General features: G+C 52.3%; 1 long non-coding RNA gene and 8 other non-coding genes across 9 annotated transcripts in view; all 9 read left to right on the top strand.

Annotated features, from left to right (window-relative positions):
- The window catches only part of LOC107399369 (uncharacterized), a 254,016-nt gene that overhangs the window by 20,429 nt on the left and 217,848 nt on the right, over positions 1–15,739 (top strand). The gene's annotated exons all lie outside the window — the stretch shown is intronic.
- On the top strand, positions 1,319–1,397 carry LOC143271267 (small nucleolar RNA SNORD115). Its single transcript, XR_013048488.1, has one exon. It is a non-coding gene; the product is annotated as a small nucleolar RNA SNORD115 (small nucleolar RNA).
- On the top strand, positions 3,158–3,236 carry LOC143271265 (small nucleolar RNA SNORD115). Its single transcript, XR_013048487.1, has one exon. It is a non-coding gene; the product is annotated as a small nucleolar RNA SNORD115 (small nucleolar RNA).
- On the top strand, positions 4,995–5,073 carry LOC143271264 (small nucleolar RNA SNORD115). Its single transcript, XR_013048486.1, has one exon. It is a non-coding gene; the product is annotated as a small nucleolar RNA SNORD115 (small nucleolar RNA).
- LOC143271378 (small nucleolar RNA SNORD115) lies at positions 6,833–6,911 on the top strand. The gene has a single exon (XR_013048599.1). It is a non-coding gene; the product is annotated as a small nucleolar RNA SNORD115 (small nucleolar RNA).
- On the top strand, positions 8,672–8,750 carry LOC143271355 (small nucleolar RNA SNORD115). Its single transcript, XR_013048576.1, has one exon. It is a non-coding gene; the product is annotated as a small nucleolar RNA SNORD115 (small nucleolar RNA).
- Positions 10,511–10,589, top strand: LOC143271354 (small nucleolar RNA SNORD115). Its single transcript, XR_013048575.1, has one exon. It is a non-coding gene; the product is annotated as a small nucleolar RNA SNORD115 (small nucleolar RNA).
- On the top strand, positions 12,350–12,428 carry LOC143271353 (small nucleolar RNA SNORD115). The gene has a single exon (XR_013048574.1). It is a non-coding gene; the product is annotated as a small nucleolar RNA SNORD115 (small nucleolar RNA).
- LOC143271377 (small nucleolar RNA SNORD115) lies at positions 14,188–14,266 on the top strand. The gene has a single exon (XR_013048598.1). It is a non-coding gene; the product is annotated as a small nucleolar RNA SNORD115 (small nucleolar RNA).

Below are 15,739 nucleotides of genomic sequence, written 5' to 3'. Positions count from 1 at the left end.
TGTGGGTGCCGAATGGCAATTCCAAATGTATACACTGTCCTGGACAATTCCAAGGGAATTGGACAGGAGCCACTGATCAGGGACTTCAGTACAACACCCATAGGTGGAGTCAGGAGGACCAGGGCGTCTCTGGGTCGAGGCACGGGGATAGTGCAAGTTAACCTTCACTTGAACCCCACCCCCGGCCTAGTTTTTTCTTTGGACCTCCCAAACAGTTTGGCATGGGCAGAGAAAGACCTTCAAGGTCACATTGTGACACAAGGCATGAGACCCACGTCCTTCACGAAGGGGCTTTCAGGAAGGGCCATCTGGCACTCCCTAGAGCACCCGCTGAACCCCGCCTACATCTTGGCCATATGGGACTTAGGGACATCCGGAACATTCTACTGCTGGACTGGACCCACAAGGCGTTCCCTCCCCATGTGACTTAGAGAGGCAACTTGATTGACCTCCCATGCATCAGTCTCCAGCTGCCAAGGCGAGAGTGTGTTTCAGGGAATGCAATCTCTTCCTGGCCACGAGGCCAAGAGCCCTGATTGTTTTCAGAGCCTCCCAACCGTAGGCGTTCCCAACGAATTTCAGCTCCATGCATATCCCACAAAGCTCTGAAAACACACTTCTGTGAGCACTGTGATGTGGATTTTCCCCAGGGGTGTAGACCAGGCATGCGACACAGGCTGGAGACCAGCAAATGACGCCCCGGGTAGAATTGATTGTTTTATGAATTGATTTGTCTGTGGGTATCAGCCATTATATATACATATATATGGTGCTCTAGCACAGAGAACTGATGACAGGTCTCTGACTTGGTGGGGCCAAGGCAGGAATCACTAGGAAAAAAGATTTCATTAGCCCTGTATAGTGCCTGGACAATTGTCATCAGTGTAAGTCTCTAAGTCAGAGCACGAGGGGAAAGGTGCCCTTACTGAAAAACTCAAGTTAAAATTTGGGCGGGCCAGAAAGACACCTATCCCTTCCTGTGTGGCAGGAGTCACTCTTTGATGTTCCAAGGGCCAGAGATTTACTAAACCTGGTCATGCGTTCAGACCATGGTCCCATGATCCCTCAGACCGTGCAGTGTCATCAGTGGCCCATCTCAAGAGTGCCCTGACATCCTCCCCCTTTCTTCCTCCCAAAAATGTGCCCTGAGGAAGAAGAGAACTCATTCTGCTGCATCCCTTGAAGCAGAGTTCACCAGGCCGAGCTGACCTTTGGACCTAACCTTCTCACAGCCAAGGCCCTCATCAGCACTGGCAGCCCTGGTAAGCAATCTTGTTTGTGTCCTAAACGCATGTGTAGCTGTGGTCTCCGGAGACCTGGGTCTATGATGACAAACCTATGTCACGAAGAGAGATGATGACATAAAAATCATGCTCAATAGGATTACGCTGAGGCCCAGGCTGCAGGGCAGGGGAGAAACAGGTGCCTGGTCGCCTTGTGGCTTCCTTGAGGCCCAATTCGCAGGCCCTGCTTCCCGAAGCCCTGTTTCCCCTCCTGGGGAATCCAAGCTATCCAGGTGCACATACCTAGGAGAGCCCTCAGGGCTCCATTCCAAAGCACCTGGTGTGACTGTCTAGCCTCGGGCAAGGCTTTAGCGGCCAACACGCTGCTCATGTCCCTGTCTCTTCTGCTGTCTTTCAGTGACCCGGGATGCCGTTTCAGAGCCCGCAGCATCCTTGCACATTTCAGGTAACTGGAAATATCAAACCAAGCGCTGGGATCTCTAAACATCGTGTGCCCTCGCCTTCTGAGGCCTCTGAAACACCAAGAACCTTTCCACCTTGGAAGCAAGGCCTCCAGGCTCTGGCCTGATGGCGGCAAACTTCTAGCCCTCCAACCTGTGGGTGCCGAATGGCAATTCCAAATGTATACACTGTCCTGCACAATTCCAAGGGAATTGGACAGGAGCCATTGATCAGGGACTTCAGTGCAACACCCATAGGTGGAGTCAGGAGGACCAGGGCGTCTCTGGGTCAAGGCACGGGGATAGTGCAAGTTAACCTTCACTTGAACCCCACCCCCGGCCTAGTTTTTTCTTTGGACCTCCCAAACAGTTTGGGGGGGGCAGAGAAAGACCTTCAAGGTCACATTGTGACACAAGGCATGAGACCCACGTCCTTCACGAAGGGGCTTTCAGGAAGGGCCATCTGGCACACCCTAGAGCACCCGCTGAACCCCGCCTACATCTTGGGCATATGGGACTTAGGGACATCCGGAACATTCTACTGCTGGACTGGACCCACAAGGCGTTCCCTCCCCATGTGACTTAGAGAGGCAACTTGATTGACCTCCCATGCATCAGTCTCCAGCTGCCAAGGCGAGAGTGTGTTTCAGGGAATGCAATCTCTTCCTGGCCACGAGGCCAAGAGCCCTGATTGTTTTCAGAGCCTCCCAACCGTAGGCGTTCCCAACGAATTTCAGCTCCATGCATATCCCACAAAGCTCTGAAAACACACTTCTGTGAGCACTGTGATGTGGATTTTCCCCAGGGGTGTAGACCAGGCATGTGACACAGGCTGGAGACCAGCAAATGACGCCCCGGGTAGAATTGATTGTTTTATGAATTGATTTGTCTGTGGGTATCAGCCATTATATATACATATATATGGTGCTCTAGCACAGAGAACTGATGACAGGTCTCTGACTTGGTGGGGCCAAGGCAGGAATCACTAGGAAAAAAGATTTCATTAGCCCTGTATAGTGCCTGGACAATTGTCATCAGTCTAAGTCTCTAAGTCAGAGCACGAGGGGAAAGGTGCCCTTACTGAAAAACTCAAGTTAAAATTTGGGCGGGCCAGAAAGACACCTATCCCTTCCTGTGTGGCAGGAGTCACTCTTTGATGTTCCAAGGGCCAGAGATTTACTAAACCTGGTCATGCGTTCAGACCATGGTCCCATGATCCCTCAGACCGTGCAGTGTCATCAGTGGCCCATCTCAAGAGTGCCCTGACATCCTCCCCCTTTCTTCCTCCCAAAAATGTGCCCTGAGGAAGAAGAGAACTCATTCTGCTGCATCCCTTGAAGCAGAGTTCACCAGGCCGAGCTGACCTTTGGGCCTAACCTTCTCACAGCCAAGGCCCTCATCAGCACTGGCAGCCCTGGTAAGCAATCTTGTTTGTGTCCTAAACGCATGTGTAGCTGTGGTCTCCGGAGACCTGGGTCTATGATGACAAACCTATGTCACGAAGAGAGATGATGACATAAAAATCATGCTCAATAGGATTACGCTGAGGCCCAGGCTGCAGGGCAGGGGAGAAACAGGTGCCTGGTCGCCTTGTGGCTTCCTTGAGGCCCAATTCGCAGGCCCTGCTTCCCGAAGCCCTGTTTCCCCTCCTGGGGAATCCAAGCTGTCCAGGTGCACATACCTAGGAGAGCCCTCAGGGCTCCATTCCAAAGCACCTGGTGTGACTGTCTAGCCTCGGGCAAGGCTTTAGCGGCCAACACGCTGCTCATGTCCCTGTCTCTTCTGCTGTCTTTCAGTGACCCGGGATGCCGTTTCAGAGCCCGCAGCATCCTGGCACATTTCAGGTAACTGGAAATATCAAACCAAGCGCTGGGATCTCTAAACATCGTGTGCCCTCGCCTTCTGAGGCCTCTGAAACACCAAGAACCTTTCCACCTTGGAAGCAAGGCCTCCAGGCTCTGGCCTGATGGCGGCAAACTTCTAGCCCTCCAACCTGTGGGTGCCGAATGGCAATTCCAAATGTATACACTGTCCTGGACAATTCCAAGGGAATTGGACAGGAGCCACTGATCAGGGACTTCAGTGCAACACCCATAGGTGGAGTCAGGAGGACCAGAATATCTCTGGGTCAAGGCACGGGGATAGTGCAAGTTAACCTTCACTTGAACCCCACCCCCGGCCTAGTTTTTTCTTTGGACCTCCCAAACAGTTTGGGATGGGCAGAGAAAGACCTTCAAGGTCACATTGTGACACAAGGCATGAGACCCACGTCCTTCACGAAGGGGCTTTCAGGAAGGGCCATCTGGCACACCCTAGAGCACCCGCTGAACCCCGCCTACATCTTGGGCATATGGGACTTAGGGACATCCGGAACATTCTACTGCTGGACTGGACCCACAAGGCGTTCCCTCCCCATGTGACTTAGAGAGGCAACTTGATTGACCTCCCATGCATCAGTCTCCAGCTGCCAAGGCGAGAGTGTGTTTCAGGGAATGCAATCTCTTCCTGGCCACGAGGCCAAGAGCCCTGATTGTTTTCAGAGCCTCCCAACCGTAGGCGTTCCCAACGAATTTCAGCTCCATGCATATCCCACAAAGCTCTGAAAACACACTTCTGTGAGCACTGTGATGTGGATTTTCCCCAGGGGTGTAGACCAGGCATGTGACACAGGCTGGAGACCAGCAAATGACGCCCCGGGTAGAATTGATTGTTTTATGAATTGATTTGTCTGTGGGTATCAGCCATTATATATACATATATATGGTGCTCTAGCACAGAGAACTGATGACAGGTCTCTGACTTGGTGGGGCCAAGGCAGGAATCACTAGGAAAAAAGATTTCATTAGCCCTGTATAGTGCCTGGACAATTGTCATCAGTGTAAGTCTCTAAGTCAGAGCACGAGGGGAAAGGTGCCCTTACTGAAAAACTCAAGTTAAAATTTGGGCGGGCCAGAAAGACACCTATCCCTTCCTGTGTGGCAGGAGTCACTCTTTGATGTTCCAAGGGCCAGAGATTTACTAAACCTGGTCATGCGTTCAGACCATGGTCCCATGATCCCTCAGACCGTGCAGTGTCATCAGTGGCCCATCTCAAGAGTGCCCTGACATCCTCCCCTTTCTTCCTCCCAAAAAGGTGCCCTTAGGAAGAAGAGAACTCATTCTGCTGCATCCCTTGAAGCAGAGTTCACCAGGCCGAGCTGACCTTTGGGCCTAACCTTCTCAAGGCAAGGCCCTCATCAGCACTGGCAGCCCTGGTAAGCAATCTTGTTTGTGTCCTAAACGCATGTGTAGCTGTGCTCTCCGGAGACCTGGGTCTATGATGACAAACCTATGTCACGAAGAGAGATGATGACATAAAAATCATGCTCAATAGGATTACGCTGAGGCCCAGGCTGCAGGGCAGGGGAGAAACAGGTGCCTGGTCGCCTTGTGGCTTCCTTGAGGCCCAATTCGCAGGCCCTGCTTCCCGAAGCCCTGTTTCCCCTCCTGGGGAATCCAAGCTGTCCAGGTGCACATACCTAGGAGAGCCCTCAGGGCTCCATTCCAAAGCACCTGGTGTGACTGTCTAGCCTCGGGCAAGGCTTTAGCGGCCAACACGCTGCTCATGTCCCTGTCTCTTCTGCTGTCTTTCAGTGACCCGGGATGCCGTTTCAGAGCCCGCAGCATCCTGGCACATTTCAGGTAACTGGAAATATCAAACCAAGCGCTGGGATCTCTAAACATCGTGTGCCCTCGCCTTCTGAGGCCTCTGAAACACCAAGAACCTTTCCACCTTGGAATCAAGGCCTCCAGGCTCTGGCCTGATGGCGGCAAACTTCTAGCCCTCCAACCTGTGGGTGCCGAATGGCAATTCCAAATGTATACACTGTCCTGGACAATTCCAAGGGGAATTGGACAGGAGCCACTGATCAGGGACTTCAGTGCAACACCCATAGGTGGAGTCAGGAGGACCAGAGTATCTCTGGGTCAAGGCACGGGGATAGTGCAAGTTAACCTTCACTTAACCCCACCCCCAGCCTAGTTTTTTCTTTGGACCTCCCAAACAGTTTGGGATGGGCAGAGAAAGACCTTCAAGGTCACATTGTGACACAAGGCATGAGACCCACGTCCTTCACGAAGGGGCTTTCAGGAAGGGCCATCTGGCACACACTAGAGCACCCACTGAACCCCGCCTACATCTTGGGCATATGGGACTTAGGGACATCCGGAACATTCTACTGCTGGACTGGACCCACAAGGCGTTCCCTCCCCATGTGACTTAGAGAGGCAACTTGATTGACCTCCCATGCATCAGTCTCCAGCTGCCAAGGCGAGAGTGTGTTTCAGGGAATGCAATCTCTTCCTGGCCACGAGGCCAAGAGCCCTGATTGTTTTCAGAGCCTCCCAACCGTAGGCGTTCCCAACGAATTTCAGCTCCATGCATATCCCACAAAGCTCTGAAAACACACTTCTGTGAGCACTGTGATGTGGATTTTCCCCAGGGCTGTAGACCAGGCATGTGACACAGGCTGGAGACCAGCAAATGACGCCCCGGGTAGAATTGATTGTTTTATGAATTGATTTGTCTGTGGGTATCAGCCATTATATATACATATATATGGTGCTCTAGCACAGAGAACTGATGACAGGTCTCTGACTTGGTGGGGCCAAGGCAGGAATCACTAGGAAAAAAGATTTCATTAGCCCTGTATAGTGCCTGGACAATTGTCACCAGTCTAAGTCTCTAAGTCAGAGCACGAGGGGAAAGGTACCCTTACTGAAAAACTCAAGTTAAAATTTGGGCGGGCCAGAAAGACACCTATCCCTTCCTGTGTGGCAGGAGTCACTCATTGATGTTCCCAGGGCCAGAGATTTACTAAACCTGGTCATGCGTTCAGACCATGGTCCCATGATCCCTCAGACCGTGCAGTGTCATCAGTGGCCCATCTCAAGAGTGCCCTGACATCCTCCCCTTTCTTCCTCCCAAAAAGGTGCCCTGAGGAAGAAGAGAACTCATTCTGCTGCATCCCTTGAAGCAGAGTTCACCAGGCCGAGCTGATCTTTGGGCCTAACCTTCTCACAGCCAAGGCCCTCATCAGCACTGGCAGCCCTGGTAAGCAATCTTGTTTGTGTCCTAAACGCATGTGTAGCTGTGGTCTCCGGAGACCTGGGTCTATGATGACAAACCTATGTCACGAAGAGAGATGATGACATAAAAATCATGCTCAATAGGATTACCCTGAGGCCCAGGCTGCAGGGCAGGGGAGAAACAGGTGCCTGGTCGCCTTGTGGCTTCCTTGAGGCCCAATTCGCAGGCCCTGCTTCCCGAAGCCCTGTTTCCCCTCCTGGGGAATCCAAGCTATCCAGGTGCACATACCTAGGAGAGCCCTCAGGGCTCCATTCCAAAGCACCTGGTGTGACTGTCTAGCCTCGGGCAAGGCTTTAGCGGCCAACACGCTGCTAATGTCCCTGTCTCTTCTGCTGTCTTTCAGTGACACGGGATGCCGTTTCAGAGCCCGCAGCATCCTGACACTTTTCAGGTAACTGGAAATATCAAACCAAGGGCTGGGATCTCTAAACATCGTGTGCCCTCGCCTTCTGAGGCCTCTGAAACACCAAGAACCTTTCCACCTTGGAAGCAAGGCCTCCAGGCTCTGGCCTGATGGCGGCAAACTTCTAGCCCTCCAACCTGTGGGTGCCGAATGGCAATTCCAAATGTATACACTGTCCTGGACAATTCCAAGGGAATTGGACAGGAGACACTGATCAGGGACTTCAGTGCAACACCCATAGGTGGAGTCAGGAGGACCAGGGCGTCTCTGGGTCAAGGCACGGGGATAGTGCAAGTTAACCTTCACTTGAACCCCACCCCCGGCCTAGTTTTTTCTTTGGACCTCCCAAACAGTTTGGGGTGGGCAGAGAAAGACCTTCAAGGTCACATTGTGACACAAGGCATGAGACCCACGTCCTTCACGAAGGGGCTTTCAGGAAGGGCCATCTGGCACACCCTAGAGCACCCGCTGAACCCCGCCTACATCTTGGGCATATGGGACTTAGAGACATCCGGAACATTCTACTGCTGGACTGGACCCACAAGGCGTTCCCTCCCCATGTGACTTAGAGAGGCAACTTGATTGACCTCCCATGCATCAGTCTCCAGCTGCCAAGGCGAGAGTGTGTTTCAGGGAATGTAATCTCTTCCTGGCCACGAGGCCAAGAGCCCTGATTGTTTTCACAGCCTCCCAACCGTAGGCGTTCCCAACGAATTTCAGCTCCATGCATATCCCACAAAGCTCTGAAAACACACTTCTGTGAGCACTGTGATGTGGATTTTCCCCAGGGGTGTAGACCAGGCATGCGACACAGGCTGGAGACCAGCAAATGACGCCCCGGGTAGAATTGATTGTTTTATGAATTGATTTGTCTGTGGGTATCAGCCATTATATATACATATATATGGTGCTCTAGCACAGAGAACTGATGACAGGTCTCTGACTTGGTGGGGCCAAGGCAGGAATCACTAGGAAAAAAGATTTCATTAGCCCTGTATAGTGCCTGGACAATTGTCATCAGTCTAAGTCTCTAAGTCAGAGCACGAGGGGAAAGGTGCCCTTACTGAAAAACTCAAGTTAAAATTTGGGCGGGCCAGAAAGACACCTATCCCTTCCTGTGTGGCAGGAGTCACTCTTTGATGTTCCAAGGGCCAGAGATTTACTAAACCTGGTCATGCGTTCAGACCATGGTCCCATGATCCCTCAGACCGTGCAGTGTCATCAGTGGCCCATCTCAAGAGTGCCCTGACATGCTCCCCCTTTCTTCCTCCCAAAAAGTGGCCCTGAGGAAGAAGAGAACTCATTCTGCTGCATCCCTTGAAGCAGAGTTCACCAGGCCGAGCTGACCTTTGGGCCTAACCTTCTCACAGCCAAGGCCCTCATCAGCACTGGCAGCCCTGGTAAGCAATCTTGTTTGTGTCCTAAACGCATGTGTAGCTGTGGTCTCCGGAGACCTGGGTCTATGATGACAAACCTATGTCACGAAGAGAGATGATGACATAAAAATCATGCTCAATAGGATTACGCTGACGCCCAGGCTGCAGGGCAGGGGAGAAACAGGTGCCTGGTCGCCTTGTGGCTTCCTTGAGGCCCAATTCGCAGGCCCTGCTTCCCGAAGCCTTGTTTCCCCTCCTGGGGAATCCAAGCTGTCCAGGTGCACATACCTAGGAGAGCCCTCAGGGCTCCATTCCAAAGCACCTGGTGTGACTGTCTAGCCTCGGGCAAGGCTTTAGCGGCCAACACGCTGCTCATGTCCCTGTCTCTTCTGCTGTCTTTCAGTGACCCGGGATGCCGTTTCAGAGCCCGCAGCATCCTGGCACATTTCAGGTAACTGGAAATATCAAACCAAGGGCTGGGATCTCTAAACATCGTGTGCACTCGCCTTCTGAGGCCTCTGAAACACCAAGAACCTTTCCACCTTGGAAGCAAGGCCTCCAGGCTCTGGCCTGATGGCGGCAAACTTCTAGCCCTCCAACCTGTGGGTGCCGAATGGCAATTCCAAATGTATACACTGTCCTGGACAATTCCAAGGGAATTGGACAGGAGCCACTGATCAGGGACTTCAGTGCAACACCCATAGGTGGAGTCAGGAGGACCAGAGTATCTCTGGGTCAAGGCACGGGGATAGTGCAAGTTAACCTTCACTTGAACCCCACCCCCGGCCTAGTTTTTTCTTTGGACCTCCCAAACAGTTTGGGATGGGCAGAGAAAGACCTTCAAGGTCACATTGTGACACAAGGCATGAGACCCACGTCCTTCACGAAGGGGCTTTCAGGAAGGGCCATCTGGCACACCCTAGAGCACCCGCTGAACCCCGCCTACATCTTGGGCATATGGGACTTAGGGACATCCGGAATATTCTACTGCTGGACTGGACCCACAAGGCGTTCCCTCCCCATGTGACTTAGAGAGGCAACTTGATTGACCTCCCACGCATCAGTCTCCAGCTGCCAAGGCGAGAGTGTGTTTCAGGGAATGCAATCTCTTCCTGGCCACGAGGCCAAGAGCCCTGATTGTTTTCAGAGCCTCCCAACCGTAGGCGTTCCCAACGAATTTCAGCTCCATGCATATCCCACAAAGCTCTGAAAACACACTTCTGTGAGCACTGTGATGTGGATTTTCCCCAGGGGTGTAGACCAGGCATGTGACACAGGCTGGAGACCAGCAAATGACGCCCCGGGTAGAATTGATTGTTTTATGAATTGATTTGTCTGTGGGTATCAGCCGTTATATATACATATATATGGTGCTCTAGCACAGAGAACTGATGACAGGTCTCTGACTTGGTGGGGCCAAGGCAGGAATCACTAGGAAAAAAGATTTCATTAGCCCTGTATAGTGCCTGGACAATTGTCATCAGTCTAAGTCTCTAAGTCAGAGCACGAGGGGAAAGGTGCCCTTACTGAAAAACTCAAGTTAAAATTTGGGCGGGCCAGAAAGACACCTATCCCTTCCTGTGTGGCAGGAGTCACTCTTTGATGTTCCAAGGGCCAGAGATTTACTAAACCTGGTCATGCGTTCAGACCATGGTCCCATGATCCCTCAGACCGTGCAGTGTCATCAGTGGCCCATCTCAAGTGTGCCCTGACATCCTCCCCCTTTCTTCCTCCCAAAAAGGTGCCCTTAGGAAGAAGAGAACTCATTCTGCTGCATCCCTTGAAGCAGAGTTCACCAGGCCGAGCTGAACTTTGGGCCTAACCTTCTCACAGCCAAGGCCCTCATCAGCACTGGCAGCCCTGGTAAGCAATCTTGTTTGTGTCCTAAACGCATGTGTAGCTGTGCTCTCCGGAGACCTGGGTCTATGATGACAAACCTATGTCACGAAGAGAGATGATGACATAAAAATCATGCTCAATAGGATTACGCTGACGCCCAGCCTGCAGGGCAGGGGAGAAACAGGTGCCTGGTCGCCTTGTGGCTTCCTTGAGGCCCAATTCGCAGGCCCTGCTTCCCGAAGCCCTGTTTCCCCTCCTGGGGAATCCAAGCTATCCAGGTGCACATACCTAGGAGAGCCCTCAGGGCTCCATTCCAAAGCACCTGGTGTGACTGTCTAGCCTCGGGCAAGGCTTTAGCGGCCAACACGCTGCTCATGTCCCTGTCTCTTCTGCTGTCTTTCAGTGACGCGGGATGCCGTTTCAGAGCCCGCAGCATCCTGGCACATTTCAGGTAACTGGAAATATCAAACCAAGGGCTGGGATCTCTAAACATCGTGTGCCCTCGCCTTCTGAGGCCTCTGAAACACCAAGAACCTTTCCACCTTGGAAGCAAGGCCTCCAGGCTCTGGCCTGATGGCGGCAAACTTCTAGCCCTGCAACCTGTGGGTGCCGAATGGCAATTCCAAATGTATACACTGTCCTGGACAATTCCAAGGGAATTGGACAGGAGCCACTGATCAGGGACTTCAGTGCAACACCCATAGGTGGAGTCAGGAGGACCAGGGCGTCTCTGGGTCAAGGCACGGGGATAGTGCAAGTTAACCTTCACTTGAACCCCACCCCCGGCCTAGTTTTTTCTTTGGACCTCCCAAACAGTTTGGGGTGGGCAGAGAAAGACCTTCAAGGTCACATTGTGACACAAGGCATGAGACCCACGTCCTTCACGAAGGGGCTTTCAGGAAGGGCCATCTGGCACACCCTAGAGCACCCGCTGAACCCCGCCTACATCTTGGGCATATGGGACTTAGGGACATCCGGAATATTCTACTGCTGGACTGGACCCACAAGGCGTTCCCTCCCCATGTGACTTAGAGAGGCAACTTGATTGACCTCCCACGCATCAGTCTCCAGCTGCCAAGGCGAGAGTGTGTTTCAGGGAATGCAATCTCTTCCTGGCCACGAGGCCAAGAGCCCTGATTGTTTTCAGAGCCTCCCAACCGTAGGCGTTCCCAACGAATTTCAGCTCCATGCATATCCCACAAAGCTCTGAAAACACACTTCTGTGAGCACTGTGATGTGGATTTTCCCCAGGGGTGTAGACCAGGCATGTGACACAGGCTGGAGACCAGCAAATGACGCCCCGGGTAGAATTGATTGTTTTATGAATTGATTTGTCTGTGGGTATCAGCCGTTATATATACATATATATGGTGCTCTAGCACAGAGAACTGATGACAGGTCTCTGACTTGGTGGGGCCAAGGCAGGAATCACTAGGAAAAAAGATTTCATTAGCCCTGTATAGTGCCTGGACAATTGTCATCAGTCTAAGTCTCTAAGTCAGAGCACGAGGGGAAAGGTGCCCTTACTGAAAAACTCAAGTTAAAATTTGGGCGGGCCAGAAAGACACCTATCCCTTCCTGTGTGGCAGGAGTCACTCTTTGATGTTCCAAGGGCCAGAGATTTACTAAACCTGGTCATGCGTTCAGACCATGGTCCCATGATCCCTCAGACCGTGCAGTGTCATCAGTGGCCCATCTCAAGTGTGCCCTGACATCCTCCCCCTTTCTTCCTCCCAAAAAGGTGCCCTTAGGAAGAAGAGAACTCATTCTGCTGCATCCCTTGAAGCAGAGTTCACCAGGCCGAGCTGAACTTTGGGCCTAACCTTCTCACAGCCAAGGCCCTCATCAGCACTGGCAGCCCTGGTAAGCAATCTTGTTTGTGTCCTAAACGCATGTGTAGCTGTGCTCTCCGGAGACCTGGGTCTATGATGACAAACCTATGTCACGAAGAGAGATGATGACATAAAAATCATGCTCAATAGGATTACGCTGACGCCCAGGCTGCAGGGCAGGGGAGAAACAGGTGCCTGGTCGCCTTGTGGCTTCCTTGAGGCCCAATTCGCAGGCCCTGCTTCCCGAAGCCCTGTTTCCCCTCCTGGGGAATCCAAGCTATCCAGGTGCACATACCTAGGAGAGCCCTCAGGGCTCCATTCCAAAGCACCTGGTGTGACTGTCTAGCCTCGGGCAAGGCTTTAGCGGCCAACACGCTGCTCATGTCCCTGTCTCTTCTGCTGTCTTTCAGTGACGCGGGATGCCGTTTCAGAGCCCGCAGCATCCTGGCACATTTCAGGTAACTGGAAATATCAAACCAAGGGCTGGGATCTCTAAACATCGTGTGCCCTCGCCTTCTGAGGCCTCTGAAACACCAAGAACCTTTCCACCTTGGAAGCAAGGCCTCCAGGCTCTGGCCTGATGGCGGCAAACTTCTAGCCCTGCAACCTGTGGGTGCCGAATGGCAATTCCAAATGTATACACTGTCCTGGACAATTCCAAGGGAATTGGACAGGAGCCACTGATCAGGGACTTCAGTGCAACACCCATAGGTGGAGTCAGGAGGACCAGGGCGTCTCTGGGTCAAGGCACGGGGATAGTGCAAGTTAACCTTCACTTGAACCCCACCCCCGGCCTAGTTTTTTCTTTGGACCTCCCAAACAGTTTGGGGTGGGCAGAGAAAGACCTTCAAGGTCACATTGTGACACAAGGCATGAGACCCACGTCCTTCACGAAGGGGCTTTCAGGAAGGGCCATCTGGCACACCCTAGAGCACCCGCTGAACCCCGCCTACATCTTGGGCATATGGGACTTAGGGACATCCGGAATATTCTACTGCTGGACTGGACCCACAAGGCGTTCCCTCCCCATGTGACTTAGAGAGGCAACTTCATTGACCTCCCACGCATCAGTCTCCAGCTGCCAAGGCGAGAGTGTGTTTCAGGGAATGCAATCTCTTCCTGGCCACGAGGCCAAGAGCCCTGATTGTTTTCAGAGCCTCCCAACCGTAGGCGTTCCCAACGAATTTCAGCTCCATGCATATCCCACAAAGCTCTGAAAACACACTTCTGTGAGCACTGTGATGTGGATTTTCCCCAGGGGTGTAGACCAGGCATGTGACACAGGCTGGAGACCAGCAAATGACGCCCCGGGTAGAATTGATTGTTTTATGAATTGATTTGTCTGTGGGTATCAGCCGTTATATATACATATATATGGTGCTCTAGCACAGAGAACTGATGACAGGTCTCTGACTTGGTGGGGCCAAGGCAGGAATCACTAGGAAAAAAGATTTCATTAGCCCTGTATAGTGCCTGGACAATTGTCATCAGTCTAAGTCTCTAAGTCAGAGCACGAGGGGAAAGGTGCCCTTACTGAAAAACTCAAGTTAAAATTTGGGCGGGCCAGAAAGACACCTATCCCTTCCTGTGTGGCAGGAGTCACTCATTGATGTTCCCAGGGCCAGAGATTTACTAAACCTGGTCATGCGTTCAGACCATGGTCCCATGATCCCTCAGACCGTGCAGTGTCATCAGTGGCCCATCTCAAGAGTGCCCTGACATCCTCCCCTTTCTTCCTCCCAAAAAGGTGCCCTGAGGAAGAAGAGAACTCATTCTGCTGCATCCCTTGAAGCAGAGTTCACCAGGCCGAGCTGATCTTTGGGCCTAACCTTCTCACAGCCAAGGCCCTCATCAGCACTGGCAGCCCTGGTAAGCAATCTTGTTTGTGTCCTAAACGCATGTGTAGCTGTGGTCTCCGGAGACCTGGGTCTATGATGACAAACCTATGTCACGAAGAGAGATGATGACATAAAAATCATGCTCAATAGGATTACCCTGAGGCCCAGGCTGCAGGGCAGGGGAGAAACAGGTGCCTGGTCGCCTTGTGGCTTCCTTGAGGCCCAATTCGCAGGCCCTGCTTCCCGAAGCCCTGTTTCCCCTCCTGGGGAATCCAAGCTATCCAGGTGCACATACCTAGGAGAGCCCTCAGGGCTCCATTCCAAAGCACCTGGTGTGACTGTCTAGCCTCGGGCAAGGCTTTAGCGGCCAACACGCTGCTAATGTCCCTGTCTCTTCTGCTGTCTTTCAGTGACACGGGATGCCGTTTCAGAGCCCGCAGCATCCTGACACTTTTCAGGTAACTGGAAATATCAAACCAAGGGCTGGGATCTCTAAACATCGTGTGCCCTCGCCTTCTGAGGCCTCTGAAACACCAAGAACCTTTCCACCTTGGAAGCAAGGCCTCCAGGCTCTGGCCTGATGGCGGCAAACTTCTAGCCCTCCAACCTGTGGGTGCCGAATGGCAATTCCAAATGTATACACTGTCCTGGACAATTCCAAGGGAATTGGACAGGAGACACTGATCAGGGACTTCAGTGCAACACCCATAGGTGGAGTCAGGAGGACCAGGGCGTCTCTGGGTCAAGGCACGGGGATAGTGCAAGTTAACCTTCACTTGAACCCCACCCCCGGCCTAGTTTTTTCTTTGGACCTCCCAAACAGTTTGGGGTGGGCAGAGAAAGACCTTCAAGGTCACATTGTGACACAAGGCATGAGACCCACGTCCTTCACGAAGGGGCTTTCAGGAAGGGCCATCTGGCACACCTTAGAGCACCCGCTGAACCCCGCCTACATCTTGGGCATATGGGACTTAGAGACATCCGGAACATTCTACTGCTGGACTGGACCCACAAGGCGTTCCCTCCCCATGTGACTTAGAGAGGCAACTTGATTGACCTCCCATGCATCAGTCTCCAGCTGCCAAGGCGAGAGTGTGTTTCAGGGAATGCAATCTCTTCCTGGCCACGAGGCCAAGAGCCCTGATTGTTTTCACAGCCTCCCAACCGTAGGCGTTCCCAACGAATTTCAGCTCCATGCATATCCCACAAAGCTCTGAAAACACACTTCTGTGAGCACTGTGATGTGGATTTTCCCCAGGGGTGTAGACCAGGCATGCGACACAGGCTGGAGACCAGCAAATGACGCCCCGGGTAGAATTGATTGTTTTATGAATTGATTTGTCTGTGGGTATCAGCCATTATATATACATATATATGGTGCTCTAGCACAGAGAACTGATGACAGGTCTCTGACTTGGTGGGGCCAAGGCAGGAATCACTAGGAAAAAAGATTTCATTAGCCCTGTATAGTGCCTGGACAATTGTCATCAGTCTAAGTCTCTAAGTCAGAGCACGAGGGGAAAGGTGCCCTTACTGAAAAACTCAAGTTAAAATTTGGGCGGGCCAGAAAGACACCTATCCCTTCCTGTGTGGCAGGAGTCACTCTTTGATGTTCCAAGGGCCAGAGATTTACTAAACC

Source organism: Peromyscus maniculatus, chromosome 1 (genome assembly GCF_049852395.1).
Source record: "Peromyscus maniculatus bairdii isolate BWxNUB_F1_BW_parent chromosome 1, HU_Pman_BW_mat_3.1, whole genome shotgun sequence".
NCBI classification, from domain to species: domain Eukaryota; kingdom Metazoa; phylum Chordata; class Mammalia; order Rodentia; family Cricetidae; genus Peromyscus; species Peromyscus maniculatus.
This window is presented reverse-complemented; position numbering and strand designations above follow the sequence as displayed.